The 14158-nt window shown below is 34.3% G+C and overlaps 1 protein-coding gene across 1 annotated transcript in view; it reads left to right on the forward strand.

Annotated features, from left to right (window-relative positions):
- LOC116642573 (40S ribosomal protein S17-like) overlaps window positions 1-14158 on the forward strand; it is an 83316-nt gene that overhangs the window by 15155 nt on the left and 54003 nt on the right.

A 14158-nucleotide genomic window follows, 5' to 3' on the forward strand; every position in this document is an offset into this window, starting at 1 on the left:
TGTCCTTCCTCTCCTTTTGGTATGAAATTCCCTTCATAGTTATATCCCAGCCATTCTTCAAATCTCATCTCAAATCCACCTCATCAAAGATCTCCAGTAAGCATGATATTATGTGTATTTTAGAATATCATTAACCATTCCATTCATTAGGCAATCCCTTCTCTTGGTGACTTATAATAGTGTTATTATTTTTACACATAGAATCCTTTCTTTAAGAATTAAAGAAAAAACAAAGAATCTGAATTTTAAAAATGGGCAAAGGAAGTGAATAGACATTTTTCCAAAGACATACAAATGGCCAACAGGTACGAGAAAAGATGCTCAGTATCAATAATAATCAGGGAAATGCAGATCAAAACCACAATGAGATATCACCTCACACTAGTTAGAATGGCTATTATCAAAAAGATAAACAACAATTGTTGGTGAGGCTTTGGAGAAAAGAAAACCCTTGTGCACTGTTGACAGAAATGTAAATTGGTGTAGCCATTATGGAAAACAGTATGGAAGGTCCTCAAAAAAAAAAAAAAAAAAAAAAAAAAAGAACTACCATACAATCCAGTAATCCCATTTCTGTGTGTATATCCAGAGGAAATGAAATCGCTATCTCAGAGAGATATCTGCACTCTCATGTTCATTGCAGCATTAATCACAATAGCCAAGAGGTGGAAACAACCTAAGTGTCCATCAACAGATGATGGATAAAGATGTGGTATATATATATATATATATAATGAAATATTATTCAGCCATAATAAAGAAGGAAATTTTCTTTTTGTGACAACATGGATGAACCTAAAGGGCATTATGCAAAGTGAAATAAGTCAGATAGAGAAAGGCAAATCCTGTATGTTCTCACTTATATGTGGAATCTAAAAAAGCAAAACTCATAGAAATAGTAAAATGGTTGTTGCCAGAGGCTGAGGGGTGGGGGAAATGGGAAGATGTTGCTCAAAGGATATAAACTCTCAGCTATAAGATAAATAAGATCTGAGGATCTAATGGACAGCATGGTGACTATAATTAACAGCACTATATTATATACTTGAAAGCTGTTAAGAGAGCAGATCATCACCACATATACACAAAAATCTTAATTATGTGAGGGGATTGAGGTGTTAACTAATCTTATTGTCATAATCATTTTGCAACATATACATGTTTCTAATAAGCATACTGTATACCTTAAACTCATATATGTTACATGTAAATAATATCTAATAAATTTTGGGGGGGGAGAATTAAAAGGAACCCAATCATATGGTATGATCCTCTCATTTGGGAAACATAAAAGCCAGAGAGGCTAAGTAATTTTCCATGATCAAATGAGGAAAAAGCAATAGTAAAGCCCAGCTCTTTTAAATCCTACTTTAGTGATCTTTATTAAGGCTGTAAAAATCTTAGCATTACATAAGAATTCCTAAGAGGAAATAACTCAACATCCCATCAAGTACAAAAAGTCCCTCTATCAGTTCATTAGCAATTAAATCCATTTTCAATATTTCCAATCACAGGGAAATCACTACTGACATGCTTCTATTTAAAAATAACTTAGTTTCTAAAAGGACCTTTGTGAGTCCATTTCCTATTAAACCAAAATGACACACTTAAATTCTTTGCTAATATATGCAGAGTTGCTGAAATGGTGATCTGGTGAGAGTCTTTGTTCTTATTAATAAAAATTGTGAGTAGAAAGTAAAATGAGAAGCTTCATTACCTCCTGTGGAGAGATGTCTGTGGTTGGACAGGTATAATTGTGATTTCTCATATTGAGTAAGACCATCCTTGCTGTAATATTTACTCACTTGCTTTTGCTCTACAGATTTTACTTTCACAGAGTCTTATCTCACGTTCACATGGCAAATATTCATATGTTTGAGAAATGTTGTCATGTATCCTCTAAGAATATTTTTTCAGATTAAACAGCACCACAACTGCCCTTATTTATCCATACAATACCAAGAACACATCTAACAACTTGCATGTATGTATGTCATTCTTAAAAAAAATAATGGTTTCCACAGTGGCAAGTGGTCTGACCAGCACAGGATACAGTGAGCCTCTTGTCTTCCATGACTTGTAAGCTGAAATTCTCTTAATACAGATTGATTGCATTAAAGATACATTCCTTTGGCTCAATCTGCTGGTATTTTGCATAAATTCCTTACCCTTTAAGTAGATTTCAGTATGTTAAAATCAGAAATAACTCAGTTATATTTCAACAAATTCCTGCATAAACTATTTCATCTTATTTCCTGGTCAGTTGTGCATTCAACAGATCCTTGAAATTCATACTATAATGTGGAATTCTAAGTTTTATGATTTAACCTCCATATACTGTCACTGATAATGCTACATGGTTGGAGGTCTTTGGGCTTAATTTCCTATATCAGTGAACCACTGTTCAATAAAGAAAAATTCTTTTATGAGTATTAAAGTCCCTGGAAAAGAAAGTTCAAAAACAAATGTTCTTTTTGAAGGTTTAACAGTAATGTCAAGAACAGGACAAGGCACTGTGCATTTAGATTTATATTTCATGTACTTTTGCTAGGATAAGCATTCTCTGGAAGGAACTCTAAGAGTGCTGAAGGTTAAAACTGCTCTGTGCTTGTTTTTACACACAATCATTGGCTAAATCTCACCATTTGTGATGTAAAGTCTGAAAACAGTCTCCAAGGCTGATGATAAGCAGTGAAAGAAAGCTTAAACATATCAGTAAGTCTCTACCTGAGCTCCATCTAACTTATTACATATAAAGTCAGCATTTTGCTGAGTTTACTTAGCTTTAATCTATTTCATCTATTTTAAGTAGATTCCTCTTTATAAATATTATTTTAAAAATATAATTTGTGAGAGAACGAAAGAAGACAATTATGTATGACAGATAAATGTTTAGGCAAAACCTAAACAAATACAAAAACAAAAAAAACAGAAAAACGGGAAAGGATCTCATTCTATCAATGCCACAGGACTTTCTCACCAAGCTATTTCGCTGGTGTTCTAAAAATAAGCATGGGGTGTTCTAAGCCTTCTAAATTAGTGTGATGCAGGCTAGAGCCCCCACATCAAGGCTCTTATCTATAGGACAAGCAGATTAAACTCATTTGCAAGTGTCACCTCTGCCCTCCTATACTCATCTTAAGTGGTTCATTAGCTTGTTTTGAGTAGTAGTACCCAGGTACCAATGAGTTGGCTAAAGGCTCCCAGCATGAATTTAGATTTCAAAATGGATGTGACTGAAGCAGTGGCTATCATTTTCATACAGCGGCAGTTCTGTAATTTGGGATTCTGGAATTTGATGACCTCAATTGTACTTTAGTCATCTACCTCTTCACAACAGAGACTATAGGCTGGCCTATCTGCACTACAATGTGTGTGAGATGGGGAGAAGAGTGAGAACTCATGGGACGGGGCAGGGAGTAATAGTGTAAGGGACACGTTCTTAATCTATGTTGGCTTGAGAAAATATCTCCAGTTTGGGTTCAGTGGACAAAAGTTTATATACTATTATATAAATATGGTATTTGAAGTATTGTATATTTCAATGGACAACTGTTTGGACTCCAGGAAAAAAAAATGCTAATAATCTACATGGTATCACTGAACACACACATACTCACACTCACTCACTCCAATAATTATAGAAACTATAGAAAGACCCATAAATAAAAATTTAAAAAAAAATTGAAACATAATTCTAAGACCTAACTCTTATAGTTTTTTGCTATATATAAATATAGGGACAGTATACTAAACAAATTATAAGGTATATATATGTGTGCGTGTGTGTATGTAGACATATACATTTTAATGTAAGAGAAATAACCCATTGTACTTTCAGATTTAAATAAAAATTTATTGAAACCCAGTGTGTGGTGATTTTTAAATAACTACAAATTCTCTGACATTGCTGTCTTTGACTTGAATATTGGCTGGTCTTAATACCTCATTATGACCAATTTCATCTGTTAACTTGGGCAGGTTACCCGTTCAAACAATAATCTAGTTATTTTGTAAATTAGGTTAGAATCCAAATGCAGTTGTCTTTAAGAAAAGAAGATTATCCTAGAAGAAATGGGTAAACCTGATTCAATCTGTTAGGAAGTTGTTAGAGCACAGCTGAGGCTTCTCGAAGTTCTGCCTGTAGATAACTGTTTCGGTAATGTCCAAGAGTTTCGGCTTGCTTTTCCTGATGGCCTGCCTTATAGTTTCCAAACTTGCCTATCCAGTCCCTGAAATTATGTAAGGCAATTCCTTTCAATAAATCTTTCAATATGTATCTCCTATTCGTCTTTTTCTCTGGTTGAACCCTGACTAATACACTATGTAGTAGAAGTGACAGTACATGATTCTCAAGGCTATGTCCCAAAAAGTGATACAGCTTCTGCCTGGCTCTCCTTTCAGATACTTGCCTTAAAAACCAACCATGTTGCTATGATGAAATCCAGGTAACATAGTTGTGTTCCACCCCCAAAACAGGTGACTGACATCATCGTCTGCCAGGCATTTAAGAGAGAAAGCCTTTGAGAAGATTCTAGACCCACCACTCATTGACCACAACCATATGAGAAACTGAGATCAAGAACAACATAACCAAACCCAGTCAACTTCCAGAATTGTGAGAGACAATAATAAGTTGTTGTTTTACACTACTGTTTGGGATGGCCATGTATATAGTACAGATAACAGTTACAGATCTTGGAGGCTTTGTATTGTGTTAAAATCTCTAAATTAGAACATTTTCAAATCTGCCTAGAGGCTTACGTATTTTATTGATCTTTTCAAAACACTGGCCTTTGGTTTTGTTGATTTTCTCTTGATTTCCTGTTTTCAATGTCATTGATTTCTGCCCTGATTATTATTTCTTATGTTTCCTTTTGGATTAAATGATTTTCTTTCTCTAGTTTCATAAGATGGAAGCTTAGGTTATTAAGTTAGAATGATTTCAGATCTTCCTTATTTTTAAATATATGTATTTCATGTTATAAATTTGCCTCTAGGCACTGTTATTACTGCACCTCAAAAATTTTGATGTATTTTCGTTTTCAATTATTTCAATATATTTTAAAATTTCTCTTAGAGATATCTTCTTGACCCATGTGTTATTTAGAAGCGTGTTGTTTAATCTCCAAGTATTTCTGAATTTTCTAGCTATTTCCAGCCAGTTACTCATTTTTAGTTTAATTCCACTGTAGTCTAAGAACATACTTTGCACGATGTTTATTCTCTGTATTTGCTCAAGTGTATTTATCTTGGTGATTATTCCATATGAGCTTCAGAAGAATGTGTATTTTGCTATGTTGAACGAAGTATTCTATAAATTTCAATTAGATACAATTGATTAATGGTGCTCCTGCTCAGTTCAATTATATCCTTACTAATTTTCTACCTGTAGAATCTATCAATTACTGAAAGAGGTATGTTGAAGTCTCCAACTATACTAGTTACATAGCATTAATTTTTATGTTAAATTTGCTAGGAGCTGGGATATTTCACTGTTTACTGCAGCTGTAGTTGCCAGAGGTTTACAATTGATTTAGTGTCATTGTTTTTAATCTCCCCTGTTTTCTTTGGGTCTAAGAGCTCCTTAAAGTCAGTATTTGTCTTTCAGCAATTCCAGCTATAATTCACTGTTGATGTGGTGGTAAGGTGTTGGGTATTGTATTATTAATTATCAGTCTTTTAGTGGGCCTGAGTCCCTAGACTTTGACCTCCACAAATGTTTACCACTTCTTTTCTCCATTTGGGTAAGACAGGAAGGTTAGAGGGGGCTAAGTTGGATAATTTCTTCTCCCCCCAGGTCAAACAATGATCTGGTAAAGTCTTTCCCCCTTGGAGAGTAGGCCTTTGTTTCAGATAATGATCCAAGCACATTTCAAAATGGTTACCCTTACCCCTTCTGCCAAAGCCACAGGGGATATTTATTATCTCCTCACAGTGAGAAACTCTTGGGGTTCCTGGAGGTGAAGCCACAAAAGTTTAGGGAACCTCCCAAAACTGTACCTCCCAGGGAATTCTCACTTTCATGCTAAGCCATACTCAGCCTCCAGTCATTTGTCAAAATTAACCAGTATAGTGTTACTACTAAATTATGGGTTCCAATGGCTTCTGCTCCAGGTAAACGAGTGTCTATGATGATTGTCTATATTGCCTATTTGTCTATCTTTCCAAACTTGAGTATAGTGATTTGCCCTATAACCCTAATATACTGATGGGTGTATGAAAATCTTTTTTGATTTTCTGTTTTTATTTTTTTTTCCTTTTTCTTGTTATAAAGATGGGAATGACTTCCAAGCTCTTTACATTTTTGAAGTGAAACTAGAACTTTCCAAGTGCTACATCCATGTGAATGTCAGTTGGAGGATGGTGGCACAGTGTTCAGGAAAATATGACCATTAAAGTAACTAGCATAAAATTATTTTATTATTGTTTGCCCCTTTACATAAAAATATGAAAACTTAAGCAAGTGGGATGCATATAAATGTCTTGATTAGGGTTCTATTATTTTTAAAGAGTTAATGGGTTCTAAATATTTGATTATATAAATACTAAGAAATGGATATTTCTTGCAATTTCTACCTAGGCTTTACACTATGATGAGGAGATGCAAAGGGACTGTGAAATAGGTAATCTGACCATCTGGAATATTTGCAGGATGCTCCATGTATTCTTAGAATCAGATAACAGGATGAATGCCTGGCATGAACACTATAGTGACTGACCCAGACTCTCATTTTGTGTCTCTGCTTCTATTCTTGCCAACCTAAAAAAGGATTACGAACCAGTAAATGACAAAGAAGACCACTGTAATAGCAGCTAACTTTCATTATGGGCACACAGATGATTTTTTTTTTTTTTTTTTCCTGAAAGGCCTTTCCTTCTTTTCCTATACTTATTGCTGTGTGGCCTAAAAAAAATAGCTGAATTGCTCTGGGCATCTGTTTGAAAGTAAGGGCTAAAAGTAGAGTGTGCCTTTTCTTAACAATAACAATTAGAATTTTTCTTCTCAAATAACCTTACAAACATGATGATTCACAACTGGCATGCTGTGACCTAGTTTCGGCTGGTTTTATAAGAATATTCATTATAATAATGCAGTCACCAAAACTCAGCATGCTGAGCAGCTAGAAACCAATCTCTGGGTTTTCTACAACCCCATCTACCTATTTCAGGGGATTGTTGTTCTGCAGGTACTCAACTACGTGTAGATACTCTTAAACTATTTTATAATTATATTTTTCTTTGTTCTCTTGCTCCTCATGAAGAGAGATTTCCAAAATGAAATCTGGTGTAAGATTCAAGTGCTTATTAGCTGAGAATATATTTTCCCAACTAATTTATTCTAGAGACATGGGGGAAAATCCTAGAGAAATAACAATTGATTTTCCATGTATTTTCAAATCACTGATAACAGTAAAATTCTATGGTTCTCTAAAGAGTGGATAAGTAAAAAGCATACTTCTAGAGAGTCAAAGAATGTATATCATAAATTCAATGCAATTCCAGTTTGTTACCAGAAATATTTTACCCCGGTTTATGCTTTCTTAATTTGTTAAAGAAGCAAATAGTGCAAACTTCTTTGGGATAAAATATTAAAATATAGGGTGAAGAGGTCAAGTGAGGACACAGTGACAAGGCAGCCCTCCACAAGGCAGGAAGAGAGTTCTTACCAGAAACTGAATTGGCCAGAACCTTGATCTTGAATTTCTAGCCTCCAGGACTATAAGAAAATAAATTTCTGTTGTATAAATTAAAAAAAAAAAAGGGTATTATATGCAACATTTCAATATCCTTGTTCCATTGTTTCTATGCCCTGAAATTTCATCAATGTTATCTCAAACTATATTCACATGCATACATATATATCCATGTCTATATATCTATATATCTATCTCCTGTTAATTTAGCTTTGTTTTTCCAATTCTCTAATTAGAAAATGAGCTACTCTATACCTAACTGGATGCCAAAATGTCTCTAAATTTCTGCTGATGTTTTAATAGTGCAGAACTTTCAACCAGAAGTTATTCTTTTTCCTTCTATCTTAATAAATGAAAAAGTATATTTTCTATAAACTGAGATGTTTCTCATGACTAATACAGACAGTCATGTAACCAAGAGCTATTTTTGAACTGAATAAAGGATATTGGACTCCAATCATTGTGGGCAATGCTGTAGTGATCAATGAGCTTGAAGGATTACTGAGTAAGGTGGCTCTTTGTTTTTTTAACAAATACATGGAATGTTTATTTTTACAGATTTCATTTTATTTTGGTATATCATGGAAATATTTATTCTGAAGGTGCTTCCACTGATGACAAAAGTGATGGAATGCTTGTTTTGAAATTGTCTTTAGATACAATGTTCTGCTCATTAATGTTACGGATTCTATCAGTGCTAGGCACTATTGCTAGGTACAGGAGAGTTAGTCTAGAAAATAGTCAGCTTACATTTTTCCTTTTCTTGGCCTTTGAGTCTTGATAGGAGTCAGTTTTGACCTAAATGGCATGACCTCCCTTAATGCATCATATACTTGTTCTAAAGAATCCATGACATAAAACTACAGAGAGAATTAACGTTATGAGAGAGAGTTTCCTGATGAAGCAATTAAACCTTTTGAAGTCAAAACAGGAATATATTTCTTCCTTTTAAAAACACTCCTTTGTTAATTATCTGATACTACTCTAGATCAACTGCTTATAAGCTAGAATGCTTTAGAAAACAGAAAAAAAAAATCAATGCAGATGGTATGGCTTTTTTTAGCTCTAAGATAACATGTCATACATATATGGAAAAATTGCTATAGAATTATTCAATCATTCAACAAATATTCAGTGATAGCCTACAATGCACTAGACACTGAGCCTTGTGCTAGATTATCTAGTGTGAGTAGACAGATTAGTAGTTTAATAGGGGTGCCCTGTTTCTCTTATGAAGTCTATTTAGTATTTCTATGAATCCTATCATTTCTTTCTGTGTTGTAGGTAGAGGGGGGTGAAAATAGATAGTTGCAGAAAATGTAAAGATCATAGTAAGAGTAGTAATGAATGACTAGAATTGTCACATAGGTGTGACCAGGTGGAAAGAGGGCACTGAATTTCAAAATAATGTAGGGGTCACAGCCCCATAAATGAATTAACATCCTAGACCTTATACTACCAATCCTACCTTGGGGGAAAAGAATGCTCTCTGTGAAATTAGAATAATTTTAGTATGATACATTAAATACTATAACACTGATGAAATGAATGGTAAAATTGAGACCATGACCTGGACTTGACAGATGTGGAAGAAGAGAAGGCAGATAGCAGGAGAGGAATTAATAATAAAGGAGAAAAGAGATAGAGGCATTTATGCCAGACCTGCCCTTTTATCTTTGACTGTCAACCAAAATAAGAATAGCCTTGAGAGGAAAGGCTTCTCAGATGGTAAGAAAGAAGTCTCCGGCACATGTCTTCTGAATTGTTACTGAAAACCATCCTTTCCTCACTTCCTTCAGCAAATACTCATTGAGCATTTCCCATATGACAAGATATGAGCTATACTCTGGGATATAGCAGACCATCCTTATAGAGCTTATATTATATTGGGCAGAATTTGATTGGGAGCTATTAATTTGGCATCTTATAGTTATACACTATTTGATTTGTGATTACTGACTCAGGTTTAAGTCAGAAGGCCAATAATTACCCACTCTAAAACTAAAGTCATTTATTTTTATAATTTGTACTGTAAACAGCAATCCATCAAAACAAGTTAACTCATCTGATTACCATGCATAATTAGAACAAATGATTTTAACTGGTTCCCCAGGAAGTTACTCTGCTCAAGGATGAACATTCTCTCTTTTTTTGGCCAAAGTCAATTAGATTATTCTGGATATAAAAATATTCCTCAATAAAAATAGTCATATTTATATATATAGGGTAGAGCTATGTTGCTTCAATTTTTATGTACACATAAAAGTATATATATTTCGTTATTATATTCATATGTATATAATGTGTATATGAATGCAATAAAGTATGGTATAACTTAATACATGATAAAATACCTTTAGGCCATCATATAATAAAACCAAGTTCATGGAAACATAGAAATTTGCGTACATAAGATATAAAAAAGATTTAGGTTACCCTAGCTCAAATATTTTAAAAAGGCATTTATTTTTTAAAAATCCTTGTTTTGTGAATCTAGCCAAAAATGTGTTAGTCATCTTGATCTTTTCCCTCTACTCTGTGTAAAAGCAAAATTTAGGCTAATGTCTGATATAAATAGTGAATGAACATGGGTTCGAAATGGACTGAGTAGATCTAATGCTATACGCCTCTCTAATCCTGATGCAAATATTTGGTAAATTCTATAATATATGTAAGGTGCAATTTTTTCTCAGCAGGGAAAAAAATAAGAATATGAAATAAGGTGATGTAAGCTGGTCTAATTTTCCACTCTGTGCCACATATTGATGGCCCTCATAATTCACACCTGAAGGAAAGTACAAGCAAGGCAGAAGACATTTGAAACCAGATAAACCCTACTGTATTAGGGAAAATGCCAATTAAAAAACATGCATTATCAACAAGGAATCATGAGTGCATTAGTGCATAGTTGAGAAGGAAAATAATTTGGCTTAAGAGGATTAGAAATCCTCAGTTCCTAGTTACAAGTAATTCAACCACATAGTAAAATAAACAAATTCAATAATATTTGAAGTTTCTTAACAAAGATAGTCAAAAGGGGAGAAATGACAATATAATGATACATGCAAAGCTTTGTTCTTATTGCTTCTGAAAAATCTATGTTTCAGAAAGATCTTACTGAGAGGAGAAAAACAAAGCTTGCTGTTAAATCCTTGGGGCTTAACTACAGCTTTGCACTGATTTTTATAGGTATCCCTTTTCTCTAATAATATCACATTATTTATTAAAATTGTGACATTGGAATAATTGATACACAGTTAAAGTGTTTTAAAAAATAAACTTTGCAAGAATTATGATTCATTTATCCCTGATTTCACTGGTTTTGTGTGGGTTTACATTAATGTTCAATACAGTTTAATTTACTTTATGCCCATGTATTATTTGTAAAGTGTGTTAAGTTTCACCAATGACAACAAATCTATTGAAACAAAAATAAGAAAGAAAGCTATCTTCCTTCCCCTGATGATGTGGCCTTTCCCAGTTTCCCCCATGCAAAAATAGAGATAATAATTTATCTCTATTTCAAAGAATTGTTCTGAAAATTGAATAATTTAAAAACAATTCAAGTGCAAATGCTTTAACATTATAAAGCACTTTGAAAAAAATCCACTGGTTTTTTTATTAATATAATAATTATCATTAATAAGAATGTCTTTTTTGGACATGTAAAAATGAAATAGGGCAATTATAGGTAATTATGAGAAATGATGGAAAAAAGGCTGAAGCAATCCACAAAAGTAAATTAAGCCTGTGTCACATTTCAGTCTCAAAAAAAAAAATTAGATTTTGCTCAAGGGTCATTGCTAGCCTTCAATACACACCAAGTAGCAAAAAAACAGGAAGACATTCTCAATTAACCTTCCCCCCACCCCCTTCTACTACCTCAGCATACCTTTCATTTCTCAGGACTGTGGAATGTGACTTTGACTCAGTAATTGATGTTGCTGCCACAAACTTGCAAATATGGATACACTCTTTTCTTTCCCCACCCCTTTCCAACTTCAACAGAGGAAAAAGGAGCCAGCATGCAAGTGTGAGGAGATAGAGAAGATGAAGAACAATTTAAAAATTCAGTGAATTCCTGACTACTAAACAATTAAACTCAGAGTAAAGAATTAGATGATCCTCATAGTTACATAGGATGTTCCTAGAAAAGCAAAGAGAGGGGCGCCTGGGTGTCAGTCGTTAAGCGTCCGCCTTCGGCTCAGGTCATGATCCCAGGGTCCTGGAATCGAGCCTTGCATTGGGCTCCCTGCTCCGCAGGAAGCCTGCTTCTCCCTCTCCCCTCCCCCTGCTTGTGTTCGCTCTCTCACTGTCTCTCTCTCTGTCAAATAAATAAATAAAATCTTAAAAAAAAAAAAAAGCACAGAGACTAGACACTTGGTTTGGACAAACAAACCAAAATGTCACCATTTTAAAAGAATGCGATCTCAAACAAGTTTCTCAAACACGTTGGCCCTCAAAATAAAATGTGAAAATAGGCAAAATATTTAGTATACTGCAGGTGTAAAATTGATACCAAGTAACCATGTGATGATGATGATGATGATGATGATGATGTCCGACATCAAATATATCCTAAAAGTCAGGGTGCCTGGGTGGCTCAGTCGTTAAGCGTCTGCCTTCAGCTCAGGTCATGATTCCAGAGTCCTGGGATCCAGCCCTGCATCAGGCTCCCTGCTCCGCGGGAAGCCTGCTTCTCCCTCTCCCACTCCTCCTGCTTGTGTTCCCTCTCTCGCTGTGTCTCTCTCTCTCTCTGTCAAATAAATAAATAAAATCTTTAAAAAAAATATATATATATCCTAAAAGTCATTACCACAGTTATTTATAATTTGGCATTACTGATCCCCCAATGTAAGTCTTATAATTTGATAGAATATCCCCCTTTCATTTTGAAAAACTTGGAGTTTATTCGAGTGAATATCTTAATGTTAGACTTATTGAGAACAAGTCAAACTTAATAAATGGCATGTTCAAACCAGAGTTTAATAAATCAAGCATTTCCTTTCGTGAATTAATCAATATTTGCATACTGCATGTTTATCAGTTTGAATATCAACTATTCACATGAAATGCAGTAGAAATGAATGAACATACTTAATTAAATTATGCCAATTAAATTTGCATTAAGCCCAGATTATTCTCAGGATTTTTAAAATAAATTTCTGCTATTAGTTTATTTTTGCTATTTGTGAATTACTCCTAAGATTAAAATGTAGGAAGGGGCACCTGGGTGGCTCACTTGGTTAAGCATCCAACTCTTGATTTTGGCTCAGGTCATGATCTCAGGGTCATGAGATCCAACCTTGCCTTGGGCTCTGTGCTGGGCATGGAGTCTGCTTGGGATTCTCTCTCTCTGTCTCCCTTTGCACCTCCCAACCCCCTATTAAGGCACATGCATGTGCTCTCTCTCTCTTAAAAAAAAATTAAAATGGAAGAAAATTGTTATGGGTCCAATTGATAGTATTCTGACCATTACTTGCTCATTACTTCATTAATCTGATAATATTATTATCAATAATACTCTTGCATAGTGCTTTGTTTTTCTATAATTACTTATTAAATCTTAAAATTATGGTGCAACATGTAGCATTTTTCTGATGGCTCCTATAAAGTAAAACAAAACAAAACAAAACAAAGCCACAAGAAAAATATCTTGCTGTTTTTTAAATCTTTTCACATTTCTCATATACTTTTTTTTAAGTGGCATGGAGCCCAACTCAGGATTTGAATTCGTGACCCTGAGATAAAGACCTGAGGTGAGATCAGGGTCCTGGGATCGAGCCCTGCATCAGGCTCCCTGCTTGGCGAGAAGCCTGCTTCTCCCTCTCCCACTCCCCCTACTTGTGTTCCCTCTCTCGCTGTCTCTCTCTCTCTGTCAAATAAATAAATAAAATCTTAAAAAAAAAAAAAAAAAAGAGTCCCTCACTTAACCGACTAAGCCACCGAGGCGCCCCTCATATACTTTTAATAGTTCCCTATATATATGGCTGAGCTGGATTAACACAAAAATATTACTAAATTAATATAAATTTTCTAATAGCTATGTTTTGTTAATGTATCTTTCTAGTTCATGAAGAATGTGTTGCATTTCATGACTTTTAACACTGCAAAGCAATGACTTACTCAAAGTCAGAAATTTAAATATATCATGATTTTTTTATATGTTTAATAGCACTGGCAAGACAAAACTTGGGGTCTCTCTGTACCTTGGGTTAATTTGATTAGTTCAATCAGGAATACTGAATTTAACAGAATCCCTGCTACATTTGTAATGCTCAATGAATATGACTTTCATTCTATTTCTGCTGTTTTGCTTTAACTTTTTAGACCCTCTCTTCAATTAGACATGCTCTTTACCTCATGTTCAAAATCATGCTTATACCGCAGGTTTTCTAAGTCCTTCTCTAACTGAATAATCTTATTTGGATTATTACTTTTCTATGATTCATCCTAGCCCT

This window comes from Phoca vitulina, unplaced genomic scaffold (genome assembly GCF_004348235.1).
Source record: "Phoca vitulina isolate PV1807 unplaced genomic scaffold, GSC_HSeal_1.0 scaffold23, whole genome shotgun sequence".
NCBI classification, from domain to species: Eukaryota; Metazoa; Chordata; class Mammalia; order Carnivora; family Phocidae; genus Phoca; species Phoca vitulina.